The following is a 15830-nucleotide window of genomic DNA, read 5'->3' on the forward strand; positions in this document are numbered from 1 at the left end:
GCCACCTTTTGATCCATGTTTCAACCAACCATCCAAACAAACTGTTAATACCTTTTCTAACCCCTTGAGCTATAACATTGAATGCAGAATCTCTGCTTAGTGGGCCCATATCAATAAATTCAGTGGGATCCAGCCTTATATTCCTCCCACCATTATCCCACACCCTTAAAATCCATTGCCACACATATTTCCCTGATTTCTGTCTATATAAATTGGAAAACTCACACAGTTCTTTTGGAGTATAATGTACCTCCTCATGTGTGATACTTTGTACCTCACTTTTAGGGGCCTGTTGGGACTTTAGTTTAGTTATAGGTCTGGAAGAAATGAGGGGTGGGGGTGGGTGGGTCATGAAAAGAATTAGAAATATCTTCTAAGCCATTTGCTTCAGTGCCTTCATTTGCAGCTTCATCTGGTGAAACAGGATTAATCACCCTAGGGCTAATCCCTTCAGGAGGAAGTTGGGTGGCCAACTCCTCAAGGCAGCCTGGAGGTAGGGCGGTTATGTTCTCAGGGCAAACTATTACAAGGTTATCTAGAGAAGACTCAGGATGACCTAGGGTTTCAACCTCACCCCCTGCATCATTATCAATCCGTATGTCACCATCCCATTTTTCAGGGTCCCACTCCTTTCAAATCAATGCCCTCACTTTAATGGTAGACACCCCACAACATTAAGATTTCAGTTTATGTTGTAAAGTTGCTACTCTAACAATAAGATTCTGAGTCTGATTTTCAGAAATCTCAAGTCTATGGCTACATGAAATGAGATTTTCCTTCAGGATACTCATAGAAATGTCTACATCTGTCAGACGGCGCTTAAGCTTCTTGTTTGAAGCCTTAAGCCCATCCTTTTCGCTCCTTAATGTAGCCAGTGTATCTAACAACACCAACCAATATCTCTATACCTCTTATTTCCACAAAACTCTGTAAAGGTGTCAAAAACATTTCCCCTCAGAGCCTGGCTTTGTACAAGTGAAGCATTAGGAGAATCAAATGGTGATATTTTGACTATCTCTTTTGCCAACTCACTCCATGGATTGGGAATGTCATTCTGATCATGGGAATCAGAGTCCTTAGTGCCTTTGAGTTCAGTCAGAGTAGAAGACCATTCATAAAAACCCATTTTTAAGATTCTGTTTCTTAGGAACCACTCCTGGTACCAAGATGTATTAGTTAGGGTTCTCTAGAGAAACAGAATCAACAAGGAACACTCGCAAATATAAAATTTATAAAAGTGTCTCACGTGACTGCGGGAATGCAGAGTCCAAAATCCACAGGGCAGGCTGTGAAGCCGATGATTCTGATGGAGGGTCTACACAAACTCCATAGGAGAGGCTCACCAGCCAAAACAGGAAGAGCCTGTCCCTTCTGAATCCTCCTTAAAAGGCTTCCAGTGAAAAGATTAAACATTACTCATTGCAGAAGACACTCCCCTTTGGCTGATTACAAATGGAATCAGCTGTGGATGTAGCTGACATGATCATGACTTAATTCTATGAAATATCCTCATTGCAACAGACAGGCCAGGACTTGCCCAACCAGACAAACAGGAACCATCACTTGGCCAAGTTGACACATGAACCTAACCATGACATAAGCCTTATAAATTCAAAATGTAGAGCAGAATGATATTTTTTTCTAGCTGGAATAAGTAATAATCTGATGTATATTTCAAATGTGTGAAGATTTGTGTTTTGTGATTAAAATGCTTTTTTTTTTAATGACTTACCTATGTTCTTCTTGGTGTTATGCATTTCCCCTTCAAGGGTACTTAAACTGCAACCAGTACCATGAGTGGGGAGGTCTCCCCAGTTAAAAAGTTGTCCTCACATAAAAACCCCAGAAATGAGTATCAAAAACATCTTTCTCAGAAACAAAAAAAGCGAATATTCTGTGGTCTCATTTAGAAAAAACGTATAAGAAAACAGGGGCCTAGATTCTAAGCTCTTATAGCAGCTACATTTAGTCCTGAGCAGTAATTGTTATTTCTGGATTTTGAGAGGCTGTGCTATATATTTATAAGCTGGTATTTACAGATAAGAATGAAGCTGATAAGGTTGGGATTAAGGTAATTCACAATACAGGATAATGAAGACATTGTATTTTAGAACCTCATCTACTCTTTGAGGCCAAAGGCAGAAAGGCTTATTTTGTCCAGAACCTAAATTTTCTGTAGTACATAATCTAACTCAACCTGTCTAGATAGATCATTTAAACAATTCAAACATATGGAGCCCAGAATAAGAATGAGGACCTTTAATCCTGTATAATTTAATGTAATGCCTGGATACATCCCAGAGTATACTAATTAGATGATCAAAAAGTATTGGCAAAGTCCCTTGAGGGATGGGTAAAAAATATGGAACTATTAAACTTCACCACCAGGGAAACCCCTGACACTGTCAAACATTAGGGACACCTAAATCAATAGGCCAAGCTGTTGATCTCGAGGCTTGCTCTTGTGAAACTTATGTATGTATCAGAGAAGCTTAGCCTATCTATAGCTATGCCTAAGAGTTATTTTCAGAGTATCTCTTCTGTTGCTCAGATGTGACCTCTCTCTCTCCCAGCTTAACTCTGCAAGTGAAATCATTGCCCTCCCCACTATGTGGGACATGACATCCAGGGGTGAAAGTCTCCCTAGAGGCATGGGGGATGACTCCCAGGGATGAGTCTGGCCCTGGCACCTTGGGATCGATGATGTCTTCCTGACAAAAAGGGGGAAAAGAAGTGTAACAACTAGGGTATCAGGGTCTGAGAGTACAAATAGAGTCAAGAGGTTACTCTGGAGGTCACTCTTATGCAGGCTTCAGTTAGACATTGCTACCCATCATCATCATAACTTGCCAAACTGCAACCAAAACCATTCCAGCCAATACTAAAGGACACCTAAGGCAATATATATAAGATTCTACAAAGATTCCATACAATAGGGTAACTCTCCAGAAACCTACAACCTCTAGATGGGTCCCTGGACCAGATAAGTCCTGACAGCCCCTCCAAACATAAAAAAGTGAATAGACACAGCCCAAATACCACTAAAGACCGAGAGAAAGGTGATGGTGGAGTTATACAGAGAAGGTAGGGTTTAACAACTGAACATTACTGCTGAATCATTATATTGGCATTTCTTTTAATCTCCAAGTGTCTTAGAGCAGCTAGAAGGAAAAACCCAAAATTGGTAATTGTAACCCATACCAAACTCTGAAATCTGTCCTACAACTAATTGTTGTGCTGTGCTTTGAAAAATGTACTGCTTTTATATATATATATGTTATTTTTCACATAAAATTTTTTTTTAAGTTCGATTATGATGATAAAAATATTTATTCCTTCTAGCCTCCAGTGTTCTGGAGCAGTTAGACAGAAATATCTGAGATGATGGTATGGTAGCCTATGACAAACAATGGGATCTGTCCTGTAACTACTTGTTGAAGAGAGCTTTGAAAGTTATTGCTGTTTTCTTTCTTTGCTTTGTATATATGTTATTTATACAATTAAAAAAAAAGATTCTACAAAGGTTCCATGCACTAGGGTAACTTTCCAGAGACCTGTAACTTCCAGATGGGTCCCTGGACCAGAGAAGTCCTGAAATGCAGCAGGGCCAGCCTCTCCAGCACATCAACTGGTTCCATCCCCCTATTCCATATTATTGATGGTTTCTTCCAACATGAAAAAGCTAGAATGGGAATAGACTACATACCCCTAAAGAGTGGGAGAGAGATGAAAGGTGATGGTGGAGTTATACAGAGAAGGTAGGGTTTAACAGATGAGTATAATTGCTGAATATTATATTGATATTTCTGTTAAACTCCAGCATCTTAGAGCAGCTGAAGTAAAAACCTAAAATTGTGGAACTGTAACCCACACTGAACTCTAAAATCTGTTCTACAACTAATTGTTGTGATACGTTTTGAAATTTATTTCTTTTTTGTATATATGTTATTTTTCACAAAAAAGGAAAATATTTATTTCTTCTAGCCTCCAATGTTTTGAAGCAACTAGAAGGAAAAATCTGGAATAGTGGAATGTAACCCATAACAAACTCTGAAATCTGTTCTATATGTACTTGTTAAATTGTACTTTGAAAATCATTGTTTTTTTCTTTCTTTTCTTTGTATATATGTTATATTTAACAATAAAATACGTTTTTTACTCCCTCTCCTTGCTGTACAGTATCAAAATCTTTTCAAGTTATAGATGCGATTTTTCCACACCTTCACAATTTTTCAATTTTTTATTTCATTTTAGTAAATATTTATTGAATGCTTAATCATTCTAAATACTGCACAACACAAAGAAGAATCAAAATTATGACTTAAAGAGAATTTAAAGCATAGTAAGTTTTTCAGTATTTCATTATTTCATGAAAGAAAACATCACAAACAATTTTGTTATGAAACCGTTATTTTTATCAACACTCATATTTGGGAAGGCTTGGATTAAACTTGTCAGCGTTGGTAAAGAATGGAGGCAGAAGCTCTTCATAAATCTCATATTTCACTTGGAATTAATCATGCTTTCAGAATATGAAATGCCTATTTAACACAGCCCTCATTTCCTAAACTTCTGCTTTAGCAAGGGAGGACACTGGGGAGATAACATGTTCCAAACACAGTTTCTCTTTCCTCTTTAAATCTCGGGTGAGCCTTTGCAGTGAAACCTAACTCTCCTTTCTTTGGCTTTGTTTGCTTTCCTTTCCAATGTGTCATCTTCCTGCTTGTACATTTTGCTGGAAGGCAGGACTAGGAAAGGAGACCACCAGTTACATCAGACATAGCAAGACACAGGATGTTTACATAGAGTAAAACCATTTGCTAGAATTTGTTTTGAGCCTTCAGTTTCCAAAATAAAGTTGTTGTTAGTGCTAAAGATGTTGTCATCAGGATTCTCTTGCACAAAGAGAAAGATATAAAAATATCTCCCAGAGACGTGAATTTCCTCCTCTTTCCACCTCCCCCACCCCCTGCTAAGAACTCCTAAAAAGGATCCCAAAGCTGCCATTAGGATGGCAGTTTGAATCCCAGTGATCGAGAAAGAGATGTGGGTAATAACCAGCTAATGGTGAGGAAAAAAGAACCCAAAGAGTTATGAGAGCTGTTCATTTCATCTTGAGCATTTAGGCTGGACTAGTTTGGAAAGCCGCAACTCTTTTTGAAAGCAGCAGGACCTAGCCTGGGAGCTGAAAGGTTTTCCTCTCCATCCTTTCTCCTGCCCTTTGAGAGCTGGCAGGAAGGGAAGCTCCTTGATCGTTATTTGTTTAATAGGAATGGATCTTGGTTGAAGTCTTTCCAGGAACACCTACAAGTGTAGAAATCTTCTCAGGGTCATCACTGCCTTCTGGACTAAAATTTGTGCTGCATTTCTGCCAGTAGTATACTTCATCATTGAGGTGAGTTGCTTGTTTTTATTTCTTTTTTCAAATGTTACACTGCGTAAAACGTTGTTCTTGATTCTTTTTTTCGTATGGGCTTTAACAATGAATGTGGTGTCCCTTAAACTTTAATGTATGACTCACTTAGAGATCTTGCTGAAAAGCAGGCTCTGCAGAATTCAGTACGTCTAGAGGTAGGGTCGAGATTCTGCATTTCTAAAAGGCTCCCAGGTGACTTCAGTGCTTGAGTAACAATGGATTAAATGCTTTATGTTTTATGGGATTTTTCTGTTTTTGTTGTTTGTGTTTTGTTTTTGGAAAGGAGTGGGAGATGAAAGTAGAATAATTGGCTGGGCACATGACCTAAGTAGAACACCTGAGAAAATCAGATATATTCCTGCCATGGTTGTACCTACTCTGAGGGACTGTCTCAGAGTTTTAGGGTTTCTGTTGAACTGTTTTTAGATGCAATAAGCCAGGTTGCTCCAAATGAGTGAAGGTGGATTTTGGGCTGTCAATTAGATTGCATAAGCTATTTTGAGTAGAGCCAGAAATCTTGTTGTAGTTTTTGTAATTCCAGGATTAAGTGTCCAACTCATGCCTCAGTGGTCAACTTTGAACATTTCAGCTTCAGTTGAAAATTACATATGCTAGGAAAAGAACTGGTTTCTTCCTCTTTGAGCAGCTGGGAGAGCGGCAGGTAAAGCCAATTTTCCGTTATTTGGAAGCTAGTTATTCGTTTTCTTGATTATCAGGCTCCTTTCTTTTTCTCTCCGATTCCCCGTTGCTTCATTAAATACCTGATTCACTAAATATTTGGATTCACAGGGAAATCAAAGGATTAACAATAGTAGCTAATATTTATTGTGGCAGGCTTTTTGATAAGCACTTTGCATGCAAGATCTCATCTAACCAGCACTGCTGCCCTGTGCTGTAGGTCTCTTACATTTTGAGGAAACTGAGGCTTAGAGGTCAGTTGCTCCCTAAGGTCATGCATGAGTAAGTAGTGGAGGAAAGATTCAAACCTAAGTTTCTGACTCCGCCACCCCAACTAGCCAACCATTGCTAGTTAGTAGAGTGGAAAGGGTTTGAATTGAATGACCAAAGTAATTTTGAGCTAAAAAGAAAGGTAAATTTTATAAAATAAAAATACGGCAGCAGAAAATGCATATGGAGAATTATGTGCATTATTTATGTACAGTGCCTTCTTTTCTGTTTGTGGGGACAAGTGATACTTGCACCTGAGTGAGGGCTGATGATGGGCTTGTCTGTTCCTCAGATTGCATGGGCCACTGTGAGCAGAGCCAGATATCTTATTGTAATTTTTAGGATGTTCAAGGTTAACTGATCAAAACATTTCTTCAGGTGGAATGACTAATGATCACTTTGAAAGTTTCAATTTCAATCAAAAGTTATATATGCTGGAAAAATAACTGGTGTCTTCCTGACACAATTTGGAATTGAAGATTGTAAAGCATATGGGCATAGTACATTGTTGAAAACCAGTTTCAGTAAGGAACATAATTAATATATTTTGTCTTGCTTTTTTGAGAGGCCTCAGTATTCCTCTTTAAACTGAGTCCACTCTCTGTCCTAAATGATACATCATTTATCTGAAATTTTAACCCAAAAGACACAAGCCAAGAGGGAAATAAATATGGCTAAAGTGTACCTATTCTGTCCCTAGCTAAGGGGAGAACATAGCAATGGCAGAGAAAAGGGAAGTGGTGGCCAGAAAGGGAAAGCGTGAAAACAGTAGTCACAGCTTCACACAATGAAAAAAAGAAACCTAGCCTGACAATGGATTTATTTTCCCCATACATGTAAGGGAGTTCTAGAATACTATCCAATATCTTCCTCAGTTGAAGAAATATGCTTAACACAGCATACACAAATTGTAAATGTTTTAATGTTTATGCTGAAACCATTTTTCATTAGCTCAGGGGCTATGCTATGATATCAAAGCGGCATAAGCCAGAAAAGACTTGGCGAGACCTGATATAACCCCTGCAAACCATCCCAGACAGATGGAAATCTCTTCTACTTTAAAATAAACTTCAAATAGCATGCCTTCTATTGTGAAGTATCCCTAAAAAATTCACCTGTATGTCAGGGGCACAGAGCCATCAAAATGGAAGCTATATACACCCCCTGCCACAGTAAATGGCTGGTAGGACAGTGAGTGTACTGGGCTGAATATTGGTCTAAGTAGCCCAGGTTTTGTTGTTGTTTATTGAGATATCTTCATGTGCCACACAGTCCATCCAAAATATACAATCAGTTGTATTCATCACCATGATCATTTTTTGAACATTTGCATCACTCCAGAAAAAGAAATAAGAAAAAAAGAAAAACTCCTCCATCCCGTATCTCTTACCCCTCCCTCACATAGACCACTAGTATTGCAATCTACCCATTATTTATTTACTTATTTTTTCCTCATCTGTCCACATCCGGAATAAAAGGAGCATCAGCCACAAGGTTTTCACAATCACATGGTCATACTGTAAAAGCGATATAGCAATACAGTCATCTTCAAGAATCAAGGCTAGTGGAATACAATTCAACAGTTTCAGGTATTTCCTTCTAGCTATTCTATTACACTAGAAACCAAAAGGGATATAGTTCTAGTTTGCTAGCTACTGGAATGTGATATACCAGAACAGAACAACGTTTTAAAGGGGGAATTTATTAAGTTGCTAATTTACAGTCCTAAACCCACGAAAATGTCCGAATTAAAGGAAGGCTATAAAAATATCTAATCTAAGCTATCAGGGAAAGATACCTTGGTTCAAGAAGGCCAGTGACACTCAGAGTTTCTCTCTCAACTGGAAAGACACGTAGTGAACACGGCAATGTCTGCTAGCTTTCGTTCCAGGTTGCTTGTTTCATGAAGCTCCCTGGGGATGTTTTCCTTCTTCAGTTCCAAAGATCTCTGGCCGAATGAGTCCTCATGGTTCTCGTGGCTCTGAAGCATTCTCCAAAATGTTTCCTCTTTTAAAGGATTCTGGTAAATTAATCAAGACCCACCTAGGATGGGTGGAGTCATATCTCCCACTAATTAAAGGTTAATACCCACAATTGGGTATGTCACATTGCCGTGGAGATAATCTAATGAAGTTTCCAACCAACCATGCTGAATAGGGATTAAAAGAAACATTGCCTCCCCAAGATGGATCAGGATTAAAACATGGCTTTTCTAGGGTATATAATCCTTTCAAACCAGCACAGATATCTATATAGTGCATGAGAATAATCTCCAGAATAACCTCTCAACTTTACTTGAAATCTCTCAGCCACTGAAACATCATTTTGTCTCTTTTCTCTTTTCTCCCTTTTGGTCAAGAAGAATTTCTCAGTCCCATGATGCTGGGTCTCAACTCATCCCTGGGATTTCTGTCCCAGGTTGCCAGGGAGATTTATACCCCTGAGAATAATGTCCCACATGGGGGAGTAGCCCAGGTTTTAACTAAACCTTTTGGGAGGAGAAACTGTGATTGTATTCATACCATCACCTGCCAGCCCTCTGGCCTCATGCTGTCTGTTGGGGCCAACTTTCCTCTCTTTTTAACCTCAGAGCAACCTGATTCCAGCTTGATATCTCCTGCTACCTAGACTTTAGAAAATAGAGTTCTCTTAAGTCATGGCAAGACTCCAAATCTAAATCTAATCTTTTTCTAAAAAGATTTCAGTGGCACACAGCCGTGTCCATTTATTTGAGTATTAATGCTTTGCATTGGTGTGGAATATTTGTTACAATTGATGATAGCACATTTTTACAATTGTGCTATTAAACTATAATCCATGGTTTACCTTAGGGTTCACTGTGTAGTGTAGTTTTGTTGGTTTTATTTTATTTTGTTACCACATATACCGTCTGACATATCTCCTTTTAATCATATTCACATCTGTATTTCAGCGCTGTTAACTGCATTATCAATGTTGTGTTGCCATCACCACCATCCATTATCAAAACATTCCCATTGTTCCAAGTAGGAACTCTGTACATTTTAAGCTTTAAGTTCCCATTCCCTACCCTCCATCCCCCATCTCCTACTAACTTATATTCTTGATTCTGACTGTATGAGTTTGCTTATTCTGTTTCAAATCGGTGAAATCATACAATTGTTGTCCTTTTGTGTCTTGCTTATTTCACTCAACATGATGTCTTCAAGGTTTCATCCATGTTGTCGCATGTTTCTTTTCTACATTTCTTTTCATAATGGAATGATATTCTGTTGAATGAATATGCATTTTGCTTATCCATTTATTGGTTGATGAATACTTGAGTTGTTTCCATCTTTTGGCAATTGTGAATGATGCCACTATGAACATTGGTGTGCAAATGTCTGTTTGCATCCCTACTTTCAATTCTTTTGGATATTTACCTCATAAGGGATTACCAGGTCACATAGTCATTCTATACTTACCTTTCTGAGGAGCTGCTAAACTGTCTTCAACAGCGGCTGCACCATTTTACATTGCCTCCAGCAATAAATGAATGTTCCTATTTCACTGCATTCTCTCCAATACTTATTTTCCATTTTTTAAAAAATGGCAGTCATGCAAATGAGTGTGAAATGATATATCATGTTTTTTTTAAAGCATTTTTATTGACACATCATACAGCACATCTGAGGTGTACAATCAGTGACTCTCAGTATTATCAACGGAGTTGTCCATTTGTCACCACAATCAAGTTTAAAACATTTTCCTTGCTCCACTTAACACTGACATGGCACCTTTGTTAAAACTGATGGAAGAAATTTCAAGTATTGTTAGTCAAATGTGGTAAGTGGCTCCCTTTTTAGAGAACACAAGTCTATGAGCTACCACAGTTCTAGGCCCCATGTGCCATATGCTTATCTATAGACATCTGATTTATTGTAGGTGGTTGTTAGGTTGATAGCATCAGATTTACTTCACTTTCACATTCTTCTGGGCTTCAGAGATGATGGTGATAGAAAGTCCCTTCTAATAGCACTTAATAAGATGCTTTAGAGAAAAAAGATAAATCTTCCCACTTCTTCCATCTTTCCAGAGGGATATCTTGAGACATTTGTGGCAAGATACCTCTGTGTTTTCTACCATGATCTCCAGAACACAATTTGTATCTCACAGAGAATACAGAGTCACATCACCACCCCTGAACTGCCACTGAAGAACACTGTCAACTTAAAATGACTCCCAGTAAAGTTGACAAGGACTTGACGTACAATAAGGAAAATTAGTTTAGTTTTATTTCGTTTCCATAGGGTCATCTGGTTGTTATTGGATTTTTGATCATTTGGTTGCTTGGTTGTTGTTTTTCTTTTTAAATACAATTGCATCAAACTAAAAAAGATTGATGGAAGAATATTAAAATATTCAGCAGAATTGGAGTTAAGCCTTCTTGTAATGTTTGGTAGAATTTGCCTGTGAAGCCATCTATCTGGTCTTGGGCCTTTCTTTTTGGGGAAGTTTTTGATTACCTATTCAGTCTTTTTATCAGTGATTGGTTTGTTGAGATCTTGTTTTGTCTTAAGCCAATGTAGGTAGTTGGTGTGTGTGTGCTGGTTTGAAACTGTTGTGTGCTTCTGGAAAAGCCATGTTCTTTAATCCTGATTTAATATTGTAGGTTGGGATCTTTTTGATTAGGTTGTTTCCCTGGAGATGTGATCCACACTATCGTGGGTTGACTTTTTGATTAGCTGATTTTCATGGAGATGTGTGTCCACCTATTCAAAGTGAGGTCGCTTACTGGAGTCCTCTAAGAGAGAACCATTTCAAAAAAAAGCAACAGAGCCAACAGAACTGACAGCACCAACAGGACATGTTTAGAGATGCAAGAAGTAAATGTCCCCAGGGAAACGGTTTGAAACTAGAAGCCAACAACCCCAGCAGATGCCAGCCATGTGCCTTCCCAACTGACAGAGATGTTCTGGACCCATTCCCCTTTCTTGAGTCAAGGTATCTTTCTCTGGATGCCTTAGTTTGGAGATGACCAAGATGGCGACTTAGCAAGGTGTGGGATTTAGTTCATCCTCCAGAACAGCTACTAAATAACCAGAAACAGTACAGAACAACTCCTGGGGCCACGTCAGTAACCGGACACACATCGTACCCCAGTCTGGACTAGCTGGACCAGGTGCGAGCCCCCCCAGAACCGTGAGTTTCCCAAACCGCCAGCGGCCAGCGCCCCTCCCCCACAGGCTGCTTCCCAGAGGGGAAAAAAAAGGGACTTTACCAGCAGCAGGGGCTGAGCACAACTAAGCTTCAAGTGTAGAATTAATTCACAAATTCTGACTACTAAAAATAGGCCCCCAGCTCAGGTGAACCTGGTCAGAGCAGAGGTCGCTGATTTTTGCCCTGGTGTCAAGGGGGCAGGGCTGATGGAAAAAGAAAAAAAAAAAGAAACAGAGGTTTTCGTGGCTGTGTTTCTACAAAGCCTTGACTGCCTTTGGATACAGCAGCAGGACTTCTCAGGCTGCAATTGCCCCAGGCATAGGCAGAAACAAGCTCGTTTGAGACTTTGTCTGGAGCTTGAGCCTTCCCCAGGGGAGACGTGAGGCCCAGCTTGAGCCTTCCCCAGGGGAGACGTGAGGCCCAGCTCAGCTGGAATCCCTCCCTCAAGGAATTCAGACCCCAGGGCTTGGATATTTGAAGCCATTAAAACCAGCCTACAACCTCTTCTCTGTCTCCACCACGCCCCCAGCAGGGAAAGTCTGCCAAAGTTAAAGGTACCACATCATCTTACACTGGTGGAACCTGCAGGCAGACAAGCACCACATACTGGGCAGGATAAGAAAAACAGAGTCCAGAGACTTCACAGGAAAGTCTTTCAACCTGCTGGGTCTCACCCTCAGGGAAAACTGACACAGGTGACTCTTTCTTCCTGACAGGAGGCCAGTGTGGTCTGGGAAAATCCAGCTACAGTCTATAATACCTAAGTAGACCCTCCCAAGGGAAGGGGGAAAAAGGCACCATACAGGCAGGGCAAGAAACAAGAAAACAAAAACTGAAAAATTCTCCTCTGTTAAACAAAACCTAAGTTAGAGGTCCAGAAAAAGCTGAACTGAATGTCAAAGAACAGACAGACAACACATTCATCCAGCAAGAAAACCCTAGGTAAAAGAAGTGAAAGCAATCTCCAGAATAAACTAATTAAGGTAATTAAATGCCTATACGCCAGCAAAAAATAACAAATCATACTAGGAAAATTGAAGCTATGGCCCAGTCAAAGGAACAAACCAATAATTCAAATGAGATACAGGAGTTGAAACAATTAATTCAGAATATATGAATAGACATGGAAAACTTCATCAAAAATCAAATCAATGAATTGAGGGAGGATATAAAGAAGGCAAGAAATGAACAAAAAGAAGAAATTGAAAGTCTGTAAAAACAAATCACAGAACTTATGGAAATGAAAGGCACAGCAGAAGAGATGAAAAAACAATGGAAACCTACAATGTTAGATTTCGAAAGGCAGAAGAGAGGATTAATGAACTGGAGGATGAAACATCGGAAATCTGACAAGCAAAAGAAAATGTATGGATGCCTTAGTTTGGGTATTTTTAAGGCCTTAGAACTGTAAACTTCTAACATAATAAATTCCTTTTTAAAAAGCCATTCCATTTATAGCATATTGCATTCCAGCAGCTTTGGCAAACCAAAACAAATTTTGGTACCAGAGAAGTAGAGTGCTGTGGTTTACAAATACCAAACATGTTGGGGTGACTTTTAAAATGGATAAGGGGAAGATTCTAGAAGAGTTGTGGGGCTCTTGATAGAGAAGGCCTAGAGTGCTCAGAAGAGACTGTTGGTAGAAATGTGGACTTTAAAGATACCTCTGACGAGCCTTTAGACAAGTGAGAAATGTATCATTGCAAACTGGAAAGATGGTGACCCTTGTTTTAAAATGGCAGATATATGACCAAATTGAGTACTAATGTTGGATGGAAGTTAGATTTTAAAAGTGGCAAGCCAGGGTACTTAGCTGAAGACATTTTGAACTAAATGTGGAAAATGCAGCCTGATTGCTCCTTGCAGCTTATAGTAAAATGTGAGAAGAAAGAGACAAGCTGAGAACAGAATTCTTGGGTACAAAGAAACCAGAAATTGATGGTCTGGAAATTTCTGGGCTTCCAGAAAGTGGGACCCCAGTGAATAAGGACCTGTTCTAGTTTGCAAGCTGCTGGAATGTGATATACCAGAAACGGAAGGGCTTTATAAAGGGGAATTTATTAAATTGCAAGTTTACAGTTCTAAGACCATGAAAATGTCCAAATTAAAGCAAAATGTCAAATCTAAGTCATCCAGGGAAAGATACCTTGGTTCATGAAGGCCAATGATGTTCAGAGTTCTCTATCAACTGGAAAGGCACATGGTGAGCATGGCAACATCTGCTAGCTTTCTCTCGCAGCTTCTTGTTTCATGAAGCTCACCCAGGAGCATTTCCCGTCTTCATATCCAAAGGTCTCTGGCTACATGGATTCTGGTGGCTCTGCTGGCTATAAAACTATTTCTGAAATGGTTCCCTCTTAAGGGGCTCCAGTAAGTAACCCCAATTAGAATGGGTGGAGACACATCTCCATGTAAACCATCTAATCAAAAGTTACCACCCACAATTGGGTGGGTCACATTTCCATGGAAACAATAAAAAAGCTCCCACCCAGTGACATTTTTAATAAAATTTTTATTGAGAAATCTTCATACACATACTTTCTATACATGGTACACAATCAGTGGCTCACAATATCAACACATAGTTATATATTCATCACCATGACCATTTTTTAGAACATTTTTTGTTTTTTTTTCTACTTTTATTGATACAACAATGTACAAGCACATACATTCTTGACATACAAATATTCCATACATGATGTACAATCCATGGCTCACAATATCATCACATAGTTGTATATTCATTACCATTATCATTTTTAAAGTACATTTGTATCACTCCAGAAAAAGAAATAAAATTTAAAAGAAAAAAAATACATTCCATATACCTTATCCCTCCATCTCATTGACCACTAGTGTTTCCATCTACCAAATTTATTTTACCCTTTGTCCCCCTATTATTTGCTTATTTAGTTTTATCCATATTTTTTACTCATCTGTCCATACCCTGGATATAAGGAGCATCAGACACAAGATTCTCAGAACCATACAGTCACATTGTAAATGTTATATCTTTATACAATCATTTTCAAGAATCTAGACTACTGGAACACAGCTCAGCAGTTTCAGGTACTTCCCTCTAGCCACTCCAATACACCATAAACTAAAAAGGGATAGCTATATAATGCATAACAGTAGCCTCCAGGATAACCTCTTGACTCTGTTTGAAATCTCTCAGCCACTGAAACTTTATTTTGTCTCATTTCTCTCTTCCTTCTTTTGGTCAGGAAGGCTTTCTCAATCTCTCCTTGCCAGGTCCTGGCTTATACCAAGCTGTCTGTCCCATGTTGCCAGGGAGATTTATAGCCCTGGGAGTCATGTCCCACATAGAAGGGAAGGCAGTGAGTTCACATTCTGAGTTGGTTTAGAAAGAGGGGCCACATCTGAGCAACAATAGTGACTCTCTGGGGGTAACTCTTAGGCCTAATTTCAAGTAGGGTTAGCCTATCTTTTGCAGGAATAAGTTTCATAGAGTGAACCCCCAGACTGAGGGCTTGACCTATGGATTTGGTTGTGCCCACTGCTTCGAGAGTATTAGAAATTCTCCAAATGAGGAAGATGAATATTTCCTCATTTCTCCCCATTCCCTCAAGGGGTCTTTGTAAATGCTTTATATTCACTGCCCAAATCACTCTGAGATTTATAGGGGCATCACACTAATCTGGATAAACCAACAAAATCTCACTCCCTAGTCAAGATTCCATATACTTATGGTGTTCAACTAAACTGACCATAAAAGTTAAATTGGGAAATGCACCACCCAAAATGTAAATTTTACACCAAATAAACCTCTCTCCCTTTAGCTCACCCAGAAGTTAAAATTTTAAGATATGGACGATATCATCCTTTACCCTCTCTTCTAGTATACCTTAGTCCTATCCAGATCAGCTTCATTCATATCTCTAGTTGAAGTCTGATCCCTTTTTCAATTTTTTAAACAATTCCTGTATGGGGTACTGCTCACTTTCATAGCTTCAGAGCTGTAACTCTGAGTCTCAGGTTTCACATAAGAACCAAAGTTTCTGGGAAAGACCGTGTTATACACAAACAGCTACATATGTCAGAATTTAGAATTAAAAGTTACACCCCCTGAATATATGTGACTGCTGTAAGAGCTTTCAATCTATGATGTTTATAGTAAGCCCCAACCTGATAACCCATACTCTTGACTTTAGTTCACTGAATTTTTATATTATAGTTAGTCCATATGATTAAGGCATGATAATATTTGCCTTTTTTCACCTGACATTTCATTCAACATACAGCTCTTAAGTTTCATCTACCT

At 39.0% G+C, this 15830-nt stretch overlaps 1 long non-coding RNA gene across 1 annotated transcript in view; it reads left to right on the forward strand.

The window, feature by feature from the left end:
• The first annotated feature begins 4733 nt into the window (after positions 1–4733).
• Positions 4734–15830, forward strand: part of LOC143668264 (uncharacterized) — a 66482-nt gene continuing 55385 nt past the window's right edge. The window contains exon 1 of the long non-coding RNA XR_013168364.1: positions 4734–5395. This is a non-coding gene — a long non-coding RNA (uncharacterized LOC143668264). The remainder of the gene's footprint in view (positions 5396–15830) is intronic.

Source organism: Tamandua tetradactyla, chromosome 24, assembly GCF_023851605.1.
Source record: "Tamandua tetradactyla isolate mTamTet1 chromosome 24, mTamTet1.pri, whole genome shotgun sequence".
NCBI classification, from domain to species: Eukaryota; Metazoa; Chordata; class Mammalia; order Pilosa; family Myrmecophagidae; genus Tamandua; species Tamandua tetradactyla.